Below are 5,506 nucleotides of genomic sequence, written 5' to 3'. Positions count from 1 at the left end.
CGATATGTATATTAACAAAATACATCGGTTAGCTAAAATTGATGTAGAAAATACCTTTTACATCGGCTCCAGAAGCAATCGATGTCTAAGAGGCGATGTCTATTCTACTTTTTCTAGTAGTGTAACTCGATAATTAGCCAAAGTGTCCACCTTCATCGTCAAAGCCTTAAGTTGGGCAGCGATAGCAGTTGCTACATCCAACTCCAGAATTCTAGCGACTTTTCCTTGAGTCGGTCTCTGTGAAGGATTCTAGTACTCATTAGCAGCCATCAGTTCAATAAGTTCATAAACTTCATCGTAGCTCTTAGCCCACAAGGCTCCTCCTGATGTTGTATCAAGTATGGGTCTAGAAGTCGCACCCAAACCATTGTAGAAGTAATTAATAATCATCCAATCAGGCATGTCATGGTGTGGGCACTTCATTAGCATTTCCTTATATCGATCCCAAGCCTCACATAAAGATTCCCCTGTTTGCTGACAAAACTGGGTAAGAGCATTCCTGATTGCAGCAGTCTTCGCCATGGGGAAGAATTTAGTGAGAAACTTTTGCGCAAGGTCCTCCCAAGTGGTGATAGATCCTGCTGGCAGAGAGTGTAACCAGAACTTATCTTTGTCCCTTAGAGAGAATGGGAACATCTGTAGCTTGATAGCGTCTTCACTCACATCATTGAATTTGAAAGTGTCGCAGATCTCGATGAAATCTGTAATAACCCCAAAAATTTTGGACTTTTTGTAACCCTTATGAATAGTGATTTTGCTGATTATGCTGAATAAGAAAACCTTTCATGCCACACTATGTAGGGGTTCTTTTATTGATATTCTGAGGTCTTATTAGTACTCTATATGGTATATAAGTGTATGTAAAGATCGTCAGAATCCAAATCCGAACACTTTGATTTTTCCCGAAAATCTAGCAGATACCGAAAGAATTGAGTATAAGGTAATATGATTAAAAGGATTTAAATTCAAGGATTATAAGAGAGGATCATAAAAGGAATATAAAATATTGAGAAAGGTTAAGGGAACCCAAGTAATAAGATCCCGGGTATGATCTCTCAAACGATAAACGAGAACGAAAGTTAAGCGAACCGTATAACACATCAGCGATCATTAGCCAAGTAATTAGGAGTTAATTAAAGAGGTTAGTGGATGATGATGTCATCACACCAACAAGAGGAAGACAAGTGTAACAAGATGACATAAGCAGATGACATAAGCATGACAAAGTGGGAAGGATTGGTTGGATGATTGTGAGCCACACAATTTTTACCATGGTAACAATCTAATTAACAAACAAAAGATATCAACCAAGCCAAGGAAAATCATAACACAAATTAGAAGTTGACTTTTGCTTTCCAAGAACAAAAGCTCTCGGCCAAAATCAGAGCAGCAACTTCAAACTACCATATCTCCTTCAATACTCACTCAAATAGTATGTTCTATAGCTCTTTGGAAAGGTATTGAGATGGCCTACAACTCTTGTTCACAAGTCTCGTCCAAATAAGTATGGTAAGACCCTCGTTTTGACAGTTCTTTCAATCTAACTTTTAGAAACTTCAAAACCTAACTTTGTGTTCTTGATTTCTTTGGAAAGATCAAGCTTGTAGGAGGCTCCCTAAGACTTCCTAGCTACTCTAATCACTCCAAGGAAGGTATAACACCTCCAAACCCTAACTTTACTTTGAGTATTACGATGGTTTTTATGGTTATAGTAAATGAGAAGTATGCTGCTTGTGTGTTTAGAGTTTGGATTGGATTTGTAGTGACTTGGATGTTGAAATCTTGTTTATAGTTAATGAAACTTAAGTATAGCTAGTAGTTCATGTTTGGGGTTGTATAAATTGGAAAATCTTGAGGTTTGGGGACTAATGTAGTAAGGTTTGGATGAGGGTTGGTTGTATTGTTGGTTGTGAGATTGAATGGTGGTTGTTTGGAGTGGTTTAAAACTTGGTAATCGCGTAAACATAGCCGTCGTAATGCCCAATTTCATGCAACTGCTTGTTCTTAGTGTTCGGGACAGAGAGCTAACTTTTAAATCTGTGACTTTGCCATGTTTTTCTAGATTATGTCGTAAGCTTCATTTTGATATGTGGTTCGCTTGAATCCGTTGTACGGTTTAGGAGAAACGACCGTTTTAAGTAACGGTGTTTCGCGAACGAACCATTTCCCCTCTCCTTAATTTGAAACCTTGGTTAAGGTCCTTAAATGACTATTTGGAGTATGACATAAGTATGTAAGGTTGAAGGGTCAGTTGGTAGGGTATTCGTGAAAGTGTCGCCTTAAAATTCGTAACGGTTAATTTATTAAAAATGGTGGAGCCGAGGGTACTCGAGCGACTTATGTGAATTGTTAAGCGCAAAAGCGAACGTTAGGGTCTAAGCGGATAAAGTCTAGTTTCTTAAGTGACCGTGGTTTAATTCCGGCTTATGTTGTTGTTCATAGGTTACCGGACCCACTCTAAGCTTAAGTCTACCCCGGAGCACTCAGGCAAGTTTTCTACCCGTTATACTATTGTTGTGATGTATATATGTATATGCATTATCTTGTGATAAGTGCATGATTGTTATTAGCAAATCTTGCGATATATTGGAGCATGTGATATGATATTTATATGCATGCTTGTTTCGTAATCTTGATATTTAATTGTTGATTCAATGCTTATAAGTTGCATAATACCTATGCTAGAGATAAGCAGTAGTTGCGTATACCCTTAGTATAGGGGACCCAAAGGTGAACATTTTTTAAACTGGGAGTCGATGTTCCCGAGTATATTATATATATATATTTACAATATATAGATATAGTTTTCAAAACTATTAATCAAATAAGGTTTATTCAATAACTTTATTTTAATTAATGAATATTATTTTGAATATTCATTCGAGGACTTATGACTCCGTTTATTTTATTTAATGAATATTATTGTGAATATTCATTCGATGACTTAAGACTCCGTTTATTTTATTTAATGAATATTATTTTGAATATTTATTTGAGGGCTTATGACTCCGCTTCTTTTATTAAATAATATTCTTTATTTTATTAAAGAATAATGTTTCGATAATCAAACTTACTTTTAATTATTCAAATAAATATCGTACTTTCGTATAAGTATATCTTTGGTTATTTATTATTCATTTCAAGTATGAGTTTTAAAACATCTACTTCAATTATTTTTATAAATATTATCCTTATGGGAATATTATTTAATTAATAATATTCAGATATTTTCTCATATATCGGGACTGATTTATTTCATTAAATCAGCATTACTCTAAACATTCTTTAAAATGTTTTCGAGTCTTCAAAATGATTTTTAAAAGTTAGAGCGGATCCCAAAACTCGTTTTCAAATTTAAGATCTTTCTTTTTGAAGGGGACTTGAATACTCGCTCAAAAATCTAAGGGATCCGGCTCTGTGGTGTATTTTATATTCGCAACGAGGTTGCTGTTTTGATAAATGAATTGATTACTTACCCAACGTTCGGGAAGTAAGTCCATCTAATTGAGTCGGCATAAGCAACATGGGCTCAGTGGGCGTCCATGAAAGTGTAAGTGGCTCAGTGGGAGTCCATCAATGCGAAAGTGGCTGAGTGGCAGTCCAGCATAAGGCCCTAATGTGGCCAGGGTGATGACCAGTGGGGGATTTATCCATCTACTAGTAGAAAAGGTGACTTAATTGGTATCTTTACCTGATCAGCAAGATATCAGGTTTATGCCAAAAATTCTGTTTTTCCAAATTCATTGGATATTGCAACTCTGTTTATAATCTTCATAACAGAGGTTTTCAAGGAGTGTATGAAATGTATATATATAGGTATATATATATATATATATATATATATCGGGACTTAATAAAGTATCTCGTAACTTCATTATTTATAATGATATTTCAAAGATTGAATATATCCAAGTCTTTTCTTGTAGTCTCATCTATGTGATGAACTTTTGAAACTGATTATACCTTGAACGGTGGTAGTTCAAGTAGTAATCGGAAAAGATATAAGTATATTGGAGTATCTTGTAACTTCATCTTTTCAACTTATATCTGGTTAATGATTATCCTATACATGACAAAGATTTTCACAAAAACGTTGAGACAAGGTTAAATATATGAGATCACCTTGCAACGATATTTTTATAAAGTTATAAACTGGAACTCTGTGTATATTATACATGTCAGAGGATTTCAAAGTTTGTGAATAGTATATATATATATATACTGAATATTTTGCGACTTGGTCGCGCTAAGATATCAACTTGGTTCATATTTTCTTGACCAAAACTTTCATGAGTACTATGAGAATGCTCATATATTGTTAATTATTATACATATTATTTCGGTGGGCTTGTTGCTCACCCTTGCTTTCTTCTTTCATCACACAATAACAGATAGACAAGATGAACAAGACCAAGCTCCCAATTTGCGAGCGGATAGGAAACGTTCCGCAGTTTCCTATAGGCGTTGATGCCGCTGTAGCTGAGGTAGAAATTATCAATAGGCTAGGCTTTCAACTTCTGATATACCAGACTTATGTATCTATATGAATTGTAATAATGGCAAAGAAATGTAAATTTATTCAGAAACCCTTTTGAGGTGTAATGGCTTATAATTGTGGAATAAAACGACTTGTATTATTTTTGGTATTCATCTCTGAGACTATAACTTGTGGTGTGTGTGTGTGTATTTAGGGGTCACAGGCCGTAGTAGTTGGTTGTTTATTAAGATTAAGTGTTATTAAGGGAAATGGAACTCGTGACAACCCGGATCCCCGACCTCGGATTTGGGGGTGTTACAGAAATGGTATCAGAGCTAAGCGTTATAAACCTCAGAGATGATATGACATTAAAATAATAAGTTCACTAAGATAATAAGAACTCTTGCCAAGTTCATAGTCGGATTACCTAACGTAGTACTGACAGTTAAAACCCTTATGGGAACCCTTATAAATATCATGATAGAAGCGTAGTTCATTATCGTATATGGTAGCGGGACTCTGAACCCTGAGGTTGAGAAGCAACAACGCAATGATGTTTTATTACTTATTGCAGATCAGATTATGGATCCGATAGAGTGTCCTAACACGGGACCGGATGATGTTCATATTGAAGATGTAGCGGTTAAGGATGTTGTCCTAGAAGGGATTGTTGCTGAGAAGAATCCCATGGAGGATCTTGACAAGAATGAATAAAGGACTACTGAGGAATTGATGACTATGGTTAGGGCGACTACCAGAGGTAGGATTGGCCGGTTACTACAGGAGGTTCGTTCAAGTTCGTAAAGATAGTAGCCCCTTTAACGCGCTTACTCGTAAGACTGAGAAGTTTGAATGGACAAAGAAATACGAGAACAACTTTCAAGAACTGAAGCAAAGATTGGTGACGGCCCCTATGATGGTGTTGCCGGATGGAAAAGGAGATTTTGTGATGTGTAGTGACGCTTCGCATAAGGAATTAGGGTGCTTTTTATACAGCACAACAAGGTAATCGCGTACGCGTCAAGACAA

General features: G+C 36.0%; 1 non-coding gene across 1 annotated transcript; it reads left to right on the top strand.

Annotated features, from left to right (window-relative positions):
* The first annotated feature begins 400 nt into the window (after positions 1 to 400).
* Positions 401 to 507, top strand: LOC141716377 (small nucleolar RNA R71). The gene has a single exon (XR_012573089.1). It is a non-coding gene; the product is annotated as a small nucleolar RNA R71 (small nucleolar RNA).
* Positions 508 to 5,506: the final 4,999 nt, after the last annotated feature.

Source organism: Apium graveolens, chromosome 3, assembly GCF_009905375.1.
Source record: "Apium graveolens cultivar Ventura chromosome 3, ASM990537v1, whole genome shotgun sequence".
Taxonomy (NCBI): domain Eukaryota; kingdom Viridiplantae; phylum Streptophyta; class Magnoliopsida; order Apiales; family Apiaceae; genus Apium; species Apium graveolens.
Note: the sequence above shows the minus strand (reverse complement) of the source record. Positions and strands in the feature narration are given on the sequence as shown.